This window comes from Henckelia pumila, chromosome 1 (genome assembly GCF_033568475.1).
Source record: "Henckelia pumila isolate YLH828 chromosome 1, ASM3356847v2, whole genome shotgun sequence".
Lineage (NCBI taxonomy): Eukaryota > Viridiplantae > Streptophyta > Magnoliopsida > Lamiales > Gesneriaceae > Henckelia > Henckelia pumila.
In genome coordinates this window covers 160,115,998-160,129,699 of record NC_133120.1, presented here as the reverse complement: position 1 = coordinate 160,129,699, position 13,702 = coordinate 160,115,998, and the positions used below count along the sequence as shown (strand labels likewise).

The window sequence follows — 13,702 nt, the reverse complement described above, 5'->3', positions numbered from 1 at the left end:
CTCGGCAGAACATCACGGAGAATAATTTTGAATTGAAGCCAGCTCTGATTATTATTGTGCAGCAGAATCAGCTCAGGGGTGCAACTACTGAAGATCCAAATCTGCATCTGCGTACTTTTCTGGAGATTGCTGACACAGTAAAGATTCATGGTGTTACTGAGGACAACATCAAACTACGATTGTTCCCATTCTCTCTTAGGGACAATGCTCGTAGTTGGTTGCAATCCCTACCTCTTGGGAGTATTACTACATGGGATGATATGGCTTCCAAATTTTTGGCTAAGTATTTCCCGCCTGCTAAGTCGGCTCAGTTGAAAATAGAGATTACTACATTCAAACAGCAAGATTTTGAGCAGTTGTATGAAGCCTGGGAGCGATACAAGGAGTTTCTTAGAAAGTGTCCAAACCATAATATTCCGGACTGGGAACAGATTGAATTATTCTACAATGGTTTGAATGGGCCAACTCGTATTTCTGTGGATGCTGCAGCTGGAGGTTCGATGTTTTCTAAATTTCCTGAACATGCTTATGAGATGCTTGAGCAAATGACTGTTAACAGTTATCAGTGGCCGAGTGAGAGATCTGCAATAAGGAAGCCTGCTGCTGGAATTCATGAGGTGGATGCATTCACTGCTTTGACTGCTCAGATGGCTACTATTTCTACACAGTTGGCTGCACTGACCAAAGGGAATCAAAGTTCTACTGAGACAGCATCACTGGCGACTGCCGTAAATTCTGCTGATGGATTTGAGAGTGTGGAGCAAGCTCAATATGTGAACAACAGGAATTACAACAATTATCGAGGTAATCCTGTACCCAATCAGTATCATCCTAGTTTGCGTAATCATGAGAATTTTTCTTATGCAAACAATAAGAATGTGTTGAATCCTCCACCGGGGTTCAATACTCAGAATGGTGAGGGTAAGGCATCGTTGGAAGATTTGGTGGGTAATTTTATTGCAGAATCATCCACAAGATTTAAGAGGAATGAAAATAGGCTTGACAGTATGGAGACACACTTGACCAATGTGAGCGCTTCTATGAAAAATCTTGAAACACAAATTGGTCGGCTAATGCATTGAATAATCAGCAGAGAGGTGTGTTTCCTAGCAATACTGAGGTTAATCCTAGGGAGCAATGTAAGGTTGTTACTCTTAGAAGTGGTAAAGAAATTGGGACTGATAATCCAAAGGCAGTGGATGATGAGGAAGTTGAAGAGATTGTGGTGGAGTCCAAAAATTCTGATAGCAAAAATTCCAGCAAGTTTGCAGTTGTTCCTGAGAAACCGCTTGTGCCAGAAGCTGTTCTACCATATCCTCAGCGGTTCAAGAAGAAAGCGTTGGATGAGAAGTTTTCTAAGTTTCTTGACATCTTCAAGAAAATTCATATTAATATTCCATTCGCTGATGCTTTGGAGCAGATGCCACACTATGCTAAATTCATGAAGGATGTGATGGCGAGGAAGAGAAAGCTTGAAGAGTTTGAAACAGTGAAGTTGACAGAGGAGTGCAGCGCCATCCTACAAAAGAAATTGCCACAGAAACTGAAAGACCCAGGGAGTTTCACTATTCCTTGTATTATTGGTGATGCGACTGTTAATAGGGCATTATGTGATTTAGGTGCAAGTATTAATTTAATGCCTTTGTCTATTTTCAGGTCTTTGGAGCTTGGCGAGGTGAAACCAACCACGATTACTCTGCAATTGGCTGATCGTTCTCTTACTTATCCTAGAGGAGTTGTGGAAGATGTACTGGTAAAAGTAGATAAGTTTATTTTTCCTGCTGACTTTGTAGTGCTTGATATGGAAGAAGATCAAGATGTCCCTCTAATTTTGGGGAGACCATTCTTGGCGACTGGCAGAGCGTTAATTGATGTGCAGGAGGGTGAACTAACTCTACGAGTTGGTGGTGATGCTGTCACTTTCAATATCTATAAAACCATGAAATACCAAGATGAGGTACATTCTTGTAATCGCATTGATTTATCTAATTCTTATGAGAATAATTTTTGTGCAGGATTGGAATTGGAGGACGTTTTGGCGAGGTGCTTAATTAATTCCATAACCCAATTTGATGGGGATGATTGGGAACTTAGAGAGCAATTTCTCGCTCTTGAAAGTTTTCCAAAGGAAAAAGATGGCCAAGAAAAAATTGAATCATTGTCTTTGGAAGTCGAAAAAGAGGTATCAGTTTCTACTCCTGAATTGAAAGAACTGCCTGGTCATTTATGTTATGCATTTTTGGGAGAAAATTCGACTAACCGGGTAATTATTTCATCTTCTCTTACTCATGATGAAAAAGATAAATTATTAAGAGTTTTGAGAAAATTTAAATCTGCGTTGGGTTGGTCAATTTCTGATATCAAGGGAATTAGTCCCAATATTTGCATGCATAAGATTTTAATGGAGGAGTCATATAATCCCTATGTTGATCATCAAAGGAGGTTAAATCCTGCGATGAAAGAAGTGGTAAAAGCTGAGGTGTTGAAATTATTGAATGCTGGTATTATTTATGCTATTTCTGACAGTTCTTGGGTGTCGCCAGTACAGGTTGTGCCGAAAAAGGGAGGTATGACTGTAGTTAAAAATGAGAAAAACGAGTTGATTTCGACTCGTACTGTTACTGGTTGGAGAGTTTGCATTGATTATAGAAGGTTGAATAAGGCTACTAGAAAAGATCATTTTCCTCTTCCTTTTATTGATCAGATGCTTGACAGGTTGGCAGGTTATAAACATTACTGTTTTTTAGATGGCTATTCTGGCTACAATCAAATTGCTATAGCGCCAGAGGATCAAGAGAAAACAACTTTCACATGTCCCTATGGTACTTATGCTTTTAGGAGAATTCCATTTGGTTTGTGTAATGCACCGGCTACTTTTCAGCGGTGCATGATGGCAATTTTTTCTGACATGGTGGAAGAAGTCATGGAAATTTTTATGGATGATTTTTCTGTGTTTGGGTCTTCGTTTGATCATTGTTTGCACAATCTGACCCTTGTTTTGCAGCGTTGTCAAGAGAAAAATCTAGTGCTTAACTGGGAAAAATGCCACTTCATGGTGCAAGAAGGCATCGTACTTGGGCATAAAGTGTCATCTAATGGGCTTGAGGTGGATCGAGCAAAAGTGGTTGCGATTGAAAAGCTTCCACCGCCAAATAATGTGAAAGCTATTAGAAGTTTCTTGGGACACGCCGGGTTTTATCGTCGCTTTATTAGAGATTTTTCTAAAATTACTAAGCCTTTATGTAATTTGTTAGAAAAAGATACATCATTTATTTTTGATAATGCGTGTTTGCAGGCGTTCACGAAAATCAAGGAGGCACTAATTTCTACGCCTATTATGATTGTGCCTGACTGGAAGGAGCCGTTTGAAGTAATGTGTGATGCCAGCGATTATGCTGTAGGATTAGTTTTGGGACAAAGAAAAGATAAGATGTTTCGGGCGATTTACTACGCCAGCCGCACTCTTGACGGAGCACAACAAAATTACACCACTACTGAAAAAAAGATGCTGGCTGTGGTGTTCTCCTTCGACAAATTCAGGTCGTATCTCATAGGCTCAAAAGTAATTGTTTATACTGACCATGCAGCTATTCGTTATCTCTTTGCCAAGAAGGATGCCAAGCCAAGATTGATTCGATGGATACTCTTACTACAAGAGTTTGATTTCAAAATTAGAGACAAGAAAGGGAGTGAAAATTTAGTAGCGGATCATCTGTCTCGCTTGGAGTTGGAAGGAAAAGTTGAACATGAACTCATTAAGGAGCAATTTCCTGATGAGCATCTTTTTGAGGTAAATTCTAAACTTCCTTTGTTTGCAGATTTTGCTAATTTTCTTTCGTGTGGTGTTATGCCTCCAGATCTCAATCATCACCAAAGGAAGACATTCTTTCATGATGTCAAGTTTTGTCTGTGGGATGATCCGTTTGTGTACAAGACGTGTTCGGACCAAGTGATAAGGAGATGCGTGGATGAAGCTGAAGCAAAAAAGATTTTGGAACAATGTCATTCTGCACCGTATGGTGGTCACTTTGGAGCCACACGGACAACCGCCAAGGTACTTCAGTCTGGTTTTTATTGGCCAAATTTATTCAAAGACAGTTATACCTTGGTAAAATCATGTGATAGATGTCAAAGGATGGGGAATATATCTAGGCGTCATGAATTACCTCTCACAAATATTTTAGAGGTCGAATTATTTGATGTGTGGGGTATTGATTTTATGGGACCATTTCCTATATCCTTTGGGCAATCGTATATTTTATTGGCTGTTGATTATGTTTCGAAATGGGTGGAAGCAATCGCCACCTCCACTAATGATGCTCGTGTAGTGGTGCAGTTTGTGCAGAAAAATATTTTCACGAGGTTTGGAACACCAAGGGCCATTATCAGTGATGAAGGTACGCATTTTTGCAATAAAATCTTTAATTCATTACTGACAAAATATGGTGTTAGGCATAAAGTGGCATGTGCATACCATCCTCAAACAAATGGGCAAGCTGAAATATCCAACCGGGAAATTAAGAAAATTCTGGAAAAGACTGTCAACACGAACCGGAAGGATTGGGCAATCAAGTTAGATGATGCACTATGGGCATACCGGACCGCGTTCAAAACTCCTATTGTCATGTCTCCATACATGTTGGTCTTTGGTAAAGCATGCCATCTGCCAGTGGAGTTAGAGCATCGAGCGTATTGGGCGGTGAAAAAGTTGAATTTTGATATGAAAGCTGCTGGAGAAGAGAGATTGTTGCAGTTGCATGAGATTGAGGAGTTTCGTAATCATTCTTACGAAAATGCCAAGCTCTACAAAGAACAAACCAAAAAGTGGCATGACAAAATATTACTGAAGAGAGAGTTCGAGCCTGGACAACATGTATTATTATTTAACTCTCGTCTCCTCTTATTTCCAGGTAAGTTGAAATCAAGATGGTCTGGTCCGTTCACCGTGGTGAAAGTGCATTCCTATGGAGCCATTGAACTGAGCTGTCAAGATGGTCAGACATTCCAAGTCAATGGGCAGAGGTTGAAACATTATGTTGGCAATGAAGTGTGGAACATGGAGAAAGTTGCTTTGATAGACCCTGCATAAACACTCCAGAAAAGTCGGGCTGACGACGTTAAACCAAGCTCTCTTTGGGAGGCAACCCAAATTTTTAAATTTTGTTTTATTTTATTTTATTTATTTTTAGTTACTTTTATTGAATTTCAGTTATTTTACTAATTTTGGTCCTAATTCGGAGTTTTATTGCAGGTTCTTTTCTTCACAAAAATCACATTTTGGAGTATGAAATTCGAGAATATTGCGCTCCAGCGCTCTCCATATAGCGCTCCGGCGCTGTTCTTACGTTGGATTTTTTTAGAAAAGTCGAGGATTTAGCGCTCCAGCGCTATCTTCAAGGTGCTCCAGCGCTAGTATGTGAGTTCCAAAGTCGAAGATATAGCGCTCCAGCGCTCTCAATATAGCGCTCCAACGCTGTTATGTATCATCAAGGTCGAAGGTTTAGCGCCCCAGCGCTTCAGTTATAGGGCTCCAGCGCTCTTTCAGAAAATAATCGGGCGCCCCAGCGCCACTAATATAGCGCTCCAGCGCTATCGCAAAAATTCTAAAAAATAAAAGGGGATCTCAGATTTCATTCATCAAATCTTCATACTTCCCAGCCTTGTTCGCCGCCTCCACGAAATCTGCCCCTGCAAATCGAAAAAAATCCCACCTAAAAATCTCGGCTACACCATACATCGCACAAATTCATCCTTTCCTCGCATCTTGTTTGAATTTTCGTCATCCGGGTTTCAATATTTTTGCAGCTAGGGATTTCGAGGAAAGGGGCGTCGATCTCTATTATTTCTGTCGAAGAAGTGAGCTTCGAATTCAATGAGGGGCGAAGCCGAGTTGTTCTATATCTTGTCAAACTTTATCTATTCCGCCGGACTCGACACCAGCCGAGGTAAATTGAACATTTTGGGGCTTGAAAAATTCGGCCGATTTCTTATATTGGAAGGGCTCCGTGCTGCGTATTATTTACATGTTTATGGTGATTTTAGAATTGATCATCCGAAATTGTTGTGAGGAATTCGTACATTGATTGGAAGTTGATCATTAGGTGGTGCATAATATTTGCTTATTTGTTATTGGAGGGGCCGATTTCTGTGACATTGTTGTTTTGCTGAAGATTTGCGATTTGTGAGGTTATATCGGGTTGGTAGACTTGTTATTGTTGGTTGTGCGGCGTGGTAAATTGTTGAGATTGGTTGGAGATTAAGCGGCATAGTGGGCGGTGGTGTACTGTTGTGTTGAATTATTGCTTGGTTCAATTGAGATTGCGCTATTGTAATGGCTCCGAGAAAGAAACAAAAGCAGGGTGCATCTTCGTCCGGTACTTTCTATGCCCATCGGTTTTGGGATGAAGAGGCCGCCAAGAATTATCCTCTCATGGTGAGCAAGAGCATGGTTAGAGAAAGAGGGTTTGATCCTAATTCTCCTCTACCTTTGTGGGATGTGCGACAAGCAGCTGATGCGCGAAGATGGACAAATTTTGTCCAACATCCCGGTGATGCTGTGATTTCTTTAGTTCGGGAATTTTATGCCAATATAAAATGCAAGCATGAGCAATACCATGTTCTAGTGCGAGGTAAGCGAGTGGCATTTGATGGGCACACCATTAATACCCTCTATGGTATGCCATCTATAGATGAGGATGAGTATTCGGCATTCAAGGCGAGTGATGTGGACTATGATGAGATTATTGCCACTCTTTGTGAAGAAGGGGCACAATGGAAGATGAAGAATGAAGCCGTGGTACATTTTCCTTCCGGGAAAATGAAGCAAGACGCGAGGTCTTGGTTTTTTCTGATAGCTGCTCGTGTGCTGCCCACTGGCCACACTTCTGAGGTGACAGCGAAACGGGCTGTGCTGACTTACAGTATTGTCACAGGAAAGACGGTGAACTTGGGGAACATCATTCAGGATTCCATTATTTCGGCGGTTAAGGGCACCACGACTGGTGGATTGCCGCACCCTGCTCTAATCACCGCGCTTTGTGCACATGCTGGAGTTACATGGGGTGCAGATGAAGAGCTTTTTAAGGTTCAAGGACCTATTACTGGGACTACACGAGAGAATATACCACCCCCTCCGCGAGCAGCAGCGCCTCGAGATCGCCCGATGAGTAGCAGCCAGCCACCACCACTACCACTTACTGGAGCGTATGAGCATTTTGATGAGCGATTGACGCGAGTGGAGCAGCGGCTAGACCTTCATTGTCGTCGGACTGATATTTTCATGGATTATATTGTGGATTTCACGACGACTCTAGCCCAGCGCTTTCCTGGCTCCTGTGAGGATCCGCAGTTTCCCCCACCTCCTACGTGGCAACCCCAGGATGATGACATGGGCGATGACCACTGATGGTCGTCGCCATAGGTACGTGTATTCCCTTGTTCTTTTATCGATTCATTGTACATTAGGGACAATGCACGAATCTAAGTTTGGGGGGGGTCTTGAACTGTTATGTTGGTTGTGATTTGGATGTAAAATGTTTGATGTTTATGTGGTTGTTGAATTGTTGGGTTGGTGAAAGTGGTTGAGTTGAAACGTAGTATGAAATTTGGATAGTTGCTGTTGCATGCTGAATCAGTCACTAGTTCCTGCATCTGTGTTTTTAGTTTTCTCGTTCGTATTATGTTTTTGCTTGTTTTGTTTTGTGTCAGTTTTATTGTTCAGTTGTTTGTTTTATTTTAATGTTGTCTGTGTTCATTTGTGTGGTTGTTTATTTGAGAAAACAAAAACAAAAATGTGAAAATTAGAAAAACAAAAGAAATATGGCCTATGATGATGAAGTTGGAAAAAAAATGTTTATAATCTAGTGTTGGCTACATTGGATCTTGAGTTCTCACTTTTTCTGCACTATAGCCTTGACTGTCGATACTCCTGATAAGTAGAGAAAATTGTGTGGATTTTGTGAGAAGATTAGCTGATTTGATTCTTAACTTTGGTGATACATACTCAAAACTGAGGTAGATTTTTACAAACAGAGAAATGATTTAGGCAACTTTGTTTTTGAGCCTGCAAGCCTTTGATTTGTTAGTCTTTCATTTGTAGCCTTGCGATAAAACAAGAGAAAAATCCAAAACTGAAAGAAGGCCAAAAAGAGAAAGAAAAGCCAAAAATTCAAGTGGACGAAAAGAGAAAAAAAAAAGAAAAGATAGAAAAAAGATGGAGAAATTAAGGTGAGGGGAGGCATTGAAAATGGATTGAAATTCGAGTCCAAAGAAAATGCAAAAAGATGGAGAATGTATGGAGTAGAAGAGTCAGACAAATGTCTGACAATGCCTTGCAACTGATAAACCTAGCCTACTCAATACTGCAGAAAATTATAAATATCCAATTCCCTTTACTTGAAGCCTATATGCTTACATTGAACATCTATCCTGGATACTTCTCTGCTATAAAAAGTGCTTGCCTAAAAGAACTACCTGATAAGTCCTGTTGATCTTTGTGAGTAACGGTTGAACTTGGTGGAGAGTGTGTTGAAACTGGAGAGCGGGGTTAATGATTCTTTGAGGCTTACTGATTGCATGATTTGATCGAAAGTTAGGTGGGTAGACAAGATTGGCTAATCACACACACACGAGAACTCTTGAGAAAATTAGCTACACATGGATTAATTGTTGAACATCTGAGGCCAGTTGGGTTAATAAGTTTTACTGCTTTCTTGTGTGTTTTTAATTCCCTGTGCGTCTTAGTATTTTGTTTGTTTTGTTTTGTTTTGCTCGGGACTAGCAAAAGTTCAAGTTTGGGGGGATTTGATAAGTGCAATTTATGCACTTATATTTTATATGATTTAGCTTGGCTTTTGTTTTGTTTTGAGCGATATTATGCATTTCTCTTGTTGTTTGTGTTGTTTGCAGGAATTTAAGTGTTATTCATTTTAATCGGCCAAAAGAAGTGAAAAGGAGGTGAAAAAGAGTTGAAGAACAAAGAAATAAAAGTGCCCAGACTAGCGCCCCAGCGCTACAATCCAAGCTCTCCAGCGCTACATGGAGTCTTTCGAAGGGTGAAAAGTCGAGGAAATAGCGCTCCAGCGCTATCAAACCAGCGCTCCAACGCTGTTGAGGAAATTGGACGGGCGCTCCAGCGCCGATGACTAGCGCTCCAGCGCTGCGCAATCCTAAAATTTGGAAAGTTTTTGATCGAGTTTAAGAAAAGATTTTAAGGCTTATTCTGAAGGATACGAGGGTTTAGAGAGTTTTCCAGAGCATAAGACGGCTATTGAGCGATTGGAAGTGCACAAGAGCTCGAGAATTCGGTACGAATACGGAAGATGGCAGCATCCGGCGACGGAGAAGCTTCAATCTAATTCGTTCTAGTTTCTTCTTGAACTCTATTTTTCTTAGTTTATGGATTGTTGGACAAACATGTCTTATTTGATTTTGAATTGCGTTATGAACTAATTTCTTAGTCTAGAGGTAGACGGATCTTGACTGGAAATCATGATTGACATATTTTGATTTATATATTTAAATTTCTTCGCACAGTTTATTTGTGTTTTCCTGATCTTAATGCTTTCAATTTACTGGCCATAGATTGAATGATATTTTATTTAGAATCTATCACTCGAGAGAGGAGATTTCGAATATGACATAGGAAAATACATCTTTGGTGTTTATACTGTTCGAGAGGCATATAACTCCATAGAAGTCGTTATAAGAATTCTTGTGCTATTTAACGGATTTAATAATTGAACTTTGATAGAGATATTGAGTTTGTTATTGAATACGAATTTCTGCTTGACACTCGAGAGAGGTAGTAGAAAATAATAGGGATTCTTGGCTAATAAACTAGAAGATTTTATAATTGAACAATCATTAGAAATAAATTGTGGTGTACAGTCAAGTGAAGTCGAACCTCTAGCATTCATCGCTTATTGAATTTTTCTCTCGTGAACTCGTGATTATTTATTTTGTTTTGTGCAACTTTTAGTTTTATAAAAATCAAATCAACTTCGTAGCTCTTCATAGGATTAGGATTATATTAGTTGCAAATATTTGATATAATATCATTTATTCATTCTCCGTGGGAACGATCTGGACTTAAATTCCTGTATTATAACTTGACATCGTGCGCTTGCGAGCGAAAAACACGCAACATGCTCCCACTTCCATTCAGGAATCTCAAGATTCTGCAGTAATTCACCTGGTCGTCGATGTTCAGCCTTGACCTGTTGACAAACCAAACATCTCGAAACAAATTGATACACACTCCTCTTCATCCCTTTCCACCAGAATCTAGTTCGCAAGTCCTTATACATTTTCATGCTTCCAGGATGAACTGATAAGCGACTCCTGTGAGCTTGAGAAAGAATATTATTCCTGAGCTCCGCATCATTAGGTACAACCACTCGATTAGATAAGCACAATAAACCATCTGCCTGAAAATGGAATCCAGATGTATTAACTCCATTGACTAGACGTGCCAAACGCTGAGTCTTAACATCAGATATCTGAGCATCTCTGATCCGAGAATACAATGCTGGCTCAGATAGAATAGTATACAATCGAATCCCATTTCTCCCTTTCTTGTGCTTGAACGTAAAACTCAATGAACAGCACTCTTGAATCATATGAGATATTTCATTAGTCTGAAGTGCAGAAAGTCTCACCTGCCGACTCAAGGCATCAACAGTAAGATTGGCAGAACCTGGATGATATTTGATTTTACAATCATAATCTTTCAGAAGATCCATCCAGCGTCTCTGTCGCATATTCAACTCCGCCTGAGTGAATAAATACTTCAAACTCTTGTGATCCGTGAATATCTCAAATTTCTCGCCATAAAGATAATGCCTCCAAATCTTGAGCGCAAATACAATGGCGGCTAATTCGAAATCATGTACTGGATAATTACTCTCATGCGTCTTCAACTGTCGAGAAGCATAGACAATAACATGTCCATGCTATGTCAGAACACATCCTAACCCCTGACCAGAGGCATCAGTATAGACAACATAACCTCTTGATCCAGAAGGTAGAGCTAGCACAGGTGCAGTAGTAAGACGTCCACGCAGCTCGTGAAATGACTCCTCACAATCCGAGGACCATATGAAGGCAACATCTTTCCGTGTAAGCTGTGTCAAAGGCCTTGCCAACTGTGCAAAATTCTCGATGAATCGACGGTAATATCCAGCTAGACCCAAGAAACTATGAATATCATCAACCGTCGTCGGACGAGACCAGTTCAGCACTGCCTCTATCTTACTAGGATCAACAGATATCTCTTCATTAGAAATCACATGACCGAGAAACACTACCCGATCAAGCCAGAATTCACACTTGCTCAATTTTGCATATAGTTGCTTATCTCGTAATGTCTATAAAACAATCCTTAGATGCTGTGCATGCTCATCCTTGTCATGAGAATAGACAAGAATATCATCAATGAAGACGATGACAAATCTATCCAGATACTCTTGAAATATCTGATTCATCAGATTCATAAAGACTGCCGGTGCATTCGTTAAACCGAATGGAATCACCAGAAATTCATAATGCCCGTATCTGGTCCTGAAAGCATTCGTAGATATATCTAAGTCTCGTACCCGCATCTGATGGTATCCAGATCTCAAATCTATCTTCGAGTAAACAGAAGTACCATGTAATTGATCGAACAGATCATCAATCCGCGGCAAAGGATACTTATTCTTTATGGTGACACGATTCAACTGCCTGTAATCAATACATAATCGCATCGATCCATCTTTTTTCTTGACAAATAAAACAGGTGCTCCCCACGGAGAAACACTCGGACGAATATATCCCTTATCAAGCAAATCCTGTAATTGCTGTTTCAATTCCCTCATCTCTGAAGGTGCCAGACGATAAAGTGCTCGGGATATAGGCGTAGTTCCTGGTACTAAATCAATACCAAATTCAACCTCTCGCACCGGAGAAAAACCAGGAATCTCATCAGGGAATACATCAGGAAACTCGCTGACAACCGGTAACTGATCAATACCCGTACTACTCGTGGACATATCAAATGCATAGATGAGGTAGCCCTCCCCACCTAACTCCAAGACATGACATGCCTTCAGAGCCAAAACAAGTGGCATCGGAGGTCGCGCACCCTCACCATAAAAATACCAGCTATCACCCTCATCTGGATGAAACTGTACCAGACGCTGATAACAATCCACAGTAGCGTGATACAAAGTCAGCATATCTATTCCCAAGATACAATCAAAATCTGTCATCGCTAATATCATCAAATTAGCCGATAACACATTACCCTCAAACTCCAGAAGGCAACCCATCACTAGACGCTTAGTTACTATCTCTTGCTCCAACGGAGTAGATACAACTAAATCTATATCTAATGATACATAAGGTAATCTATGTCTCTTAAAAAAGCGACTAGAAATAAAGTAATGCGATTCTCCAGTATTAATTAATACAAGTGCAGGAATACCACATAACAGAAAGGTACCTGCCAACAGGCGATCGCTTCCCTCTATAGCCTGCTCCTGAGATAGATCAGACACCTGCCCTTGAGTCTGGGGATGATAACCAGAAGAACTCCGTGGTGCTGGCTGCTGACGTGGAACAATAGAAGCCTGAGATCCAACCTGTGATCCCGATCCACTAGTAGAACCCATGCGCTGAGGACAATCTCTCCGCAGATGTCCCTGCTGACCGCAAATATAACAAGCACCAGTAGCTCTCCGACATGAAGCTGCAGGATGCTTCCCTCCACAATGACTACAAAACTCCTCCTTCTTCTTCTTCTTCCCAAAACGGAACATACCTCGTGAACCACGAGATCCAGATGAAGTAGTAGGAGTAGAAGAAGACGTAGGTCCAGATTTCACAACAGATTGGGCTCGAGGCTCAAAAGATCCACTAGGCTGTCCTGGCATCATCAACTGTGCCCGCCTGTCGCTAGTCTCCACAAGACGGCAACAGTTCTCCAAAGTCTCAAAAGATACCGGGTCATCACAGACAACAACCTGAGAGTAGATATCTTGGTTCAAACCTTGTAGAAAGATATCATACTTCTATGCATCACTCTCATTAATATGAGGACTGAAAGGTAGCAGATCAAGAAATCGTTGCTGATATTGATCAATAGTCATTGATCCTTGCCTCAGAGTAAGCAACTCCATAGATCGTGCTTGGCGAACAGCCGGAGGAAAATACAATTTCTGAAACTCCCGATAGAAATCCCCCCAAGTCACCTATCCTCTCTCAGTACGTGCCTGAGCAACTTTGGCATCCCACCAAAAATGTGCTCGATCTTCTAGAACAAATTCTAGAACTTCCAATTTCTGATCCTCAGTACAATCGAAAGCACGAAAAGTACTCTCGAGTTTAGACATCCAACTCCTCGCCTGTTCAGGATTCTCGCCTCCCACCAAGGGTTTCGGTCCTACTTGCATGAACTTATTGATAGAGTAGCGACGTCTACCCTCATGAGGACGATGTCAATCATCCTGATGATGATGGCGACGATGATGATGACCACCTCCCTGGCCAACACTACCGTGACTTTCGTCAGCCATATCCTGAAAATAATTGCACATTAAAATCCCAATGCGCAAGAATTACTCAAGACTAAACTAAATCCCAAGTACTAATCCCAAAATCTAAGCATGCTCTGATACCAAAAATGTAGTGACCCTGCATGGTATCACCTACTAACTGGCAACTA

General features: G+C 40.9%; 1 non-coding gene across 1 annotated transcript; it reads right to left on the bottom strand.

The window, feature by feature from the left end:
- Positions 1-309: 309 nt before the first annotated feature.
- LOC140876761 (small nucleolar RNA R71) lies at positions 310-415 on the bottom strand. Its single transcript, XR_012148996.1, has one exon. It is a non-coding gene; the product is annotated as a small nucleolar RNA R71 (small nucleolar RNA).
- Between the last annotated feature and the right edge of the window lie 13,287 nt (positions 416-13,702).